This window comes from Perkinsus marinus (genome assembly GCF_000006405.1).
Source record: "Perkinsus marinus ATCC 50983 genomic scaffold scf_1104296960544, whole genome shotgun sequence".
NCBI lineage: Eukaryota > Perkinsozoa > Perkinsida > Perkinsidae > Perkinsus > Perkinsus marinus.
In genome coordinates this window covers 1-1,144 of record NW_003206093.1, presented here as the reverse complement: position 1 = coordinate 1,144, position 1,144 = coordinate 1, and the positions used below count along the sequence as shown (strand labels likewise).

The 1,144-nt window shown below is 45.3% G+C and overlaps 6 non-coding genes across 6 annotated transcripts; all 6 read left to right on the top strand.

The window, feature by feature from the left end:
- The first annotated feature begins 104 nt into the window (after nucleotides 1–104).
- Pmar_PMAR027370 lies at nucleotides 105–176 on the top strand. Its single transcript has one exon. It is a non-coding gene; the product is annotated as a tRNA-Thr (tRNA).
- Nucleotides 177–278: 102 nt separating this feature from the next.
- Pmar_PMAR027369 lies at nucleotides 279–350 on the top strand. Its single transcript has one exon. It is a non-coding gene; the product is annotated as a tRNA-Thr (tRNA).
- Nucleotides 351–452: 102 nt separating this feature from the next.
- Pmar_PMAR027368 lies at nucleotides 453–524 on the top strand. Its single transcript has one exon. It is a non-coding gene; the product is annotated as a tRNA-Thr (tRNA).
- Nucleotides 525–626: 102 nt separating this feature from the next.
- On the top strand, nucleotides 627–698 carry Pmar_PMAR027367. The gene has a single exon. It is a non-coding gene; the product is annotated as a tRNA-Thr (tRNA).
- Nucleotides 699–800: 102 nt separating this feature from the next.
- Nucleotides 801–872, top strand: Pmar_PMAR027366. Its single transcript has one exon. It is a non-coding gene; the product is annotated as a tRNA-Thr (tRNA).
- A 102-nt stretch (nucleotides 873–974) lies between these two features.
- On the top strand, nucleotides 975–1,046 carry Pmar_PMAR027365. Its single transcript has one exon. It is a non-coding gene; the product is annotated as a tRNA-Thr (tRNA).
- Nucleotides 1,047–1,144: the final 98 nt, after the last annotated feature.

The following is a 1,144-nucleotide window of genomic DNA, read 5'->3' as shown; positions in this document are numbered from 1 at the left end:
CTTATAGCACCATAAATTTCTGGTCTGGTACGAGAACCAGGAGCAGGATGGCCCATTCTGTGAACGGGACAGGAAAATTATTGATTCATATACTTAATCTGTGCGCCACTTTAGCTTAGTGGTAGAGCGTCTGCTTCGTAAACAGAAGGTCGTCAGTTCAATCCTGGCAAGTGGCTTACAGCAGCATTAGGCTCTAGTCGGGTATGAGGAGCAGGAGCAGGTTTGCTCACTCCGCAAAGGATACAGGAAGATTAGTGATTTATGCATTTATTTTGTGTACCACTTTAGCTTAGTGGCAGAGCGTCTGCTTTGTAAGCAGAAGGTCGTCAGTTCAATCCTGTCAAGTGGCTTATAGCACCATAAATTTCTGGTCTGGTACGAGAACCAGGAGCAGGATGGCCCATTCTGTGAACGGGACAGGAAAATTATTGATTCATATACTTAATCTGTGCGTCACTTTAGCTTAGTGGTAGAGCGTCTGCTTCGTAAGTATAAGGTCGTCAGTTCAATCCTGACAAGTGGCTTACAGCAGCATTAGGCTCTAGTCGGGTATGAGGAGCAGGAGCAGGTTTGCTCACTCCCCTAAGGATACAGGAAGATTATTGATTTATGCAGTTATTTCGTGTGTCACTTTAGCTTAGTGGCAGAGCGTCTGCTTCGTAAGCAGAAGGTCGTCAGTTCAATCCTGGCAAGTGACTTATAGCACCATAAATTTCTGGTCTGGTACGAGAACCAGGAGCAGGATGGCCCATTCTGTGAACGGGACAGGAAAATTATTGATTCATATACTTAATCTGTGCGCCACTTTAGCTTAGTGGTAGAGCGTCCGCTTCGTAAACAGAAGGTCGTCAGTTCAATCCTGGCAAGTGGCTTACAGCAGCATTAGGCTCTAGTCGGGTATGAGGAGCAGGAGCAGGTTTGCTCACTCCGCAAAGGATACAGGAAGATTAGTGATTTATGCATTTATTTTGTGTACCACTTTAGCTTAGTGGCAGAGCGTCTGCTTTGTAAGCAGAAGGTCGTCAGTTCAATCCTGTCAAGTGGCTTATAGCACCATAAATTTCTGGTCTGGTACGAGAACCAGGAGCAGGATGGCCTCATTCTGTGAACGGGACAGGAAAATTATTGATTCATATACTTAATC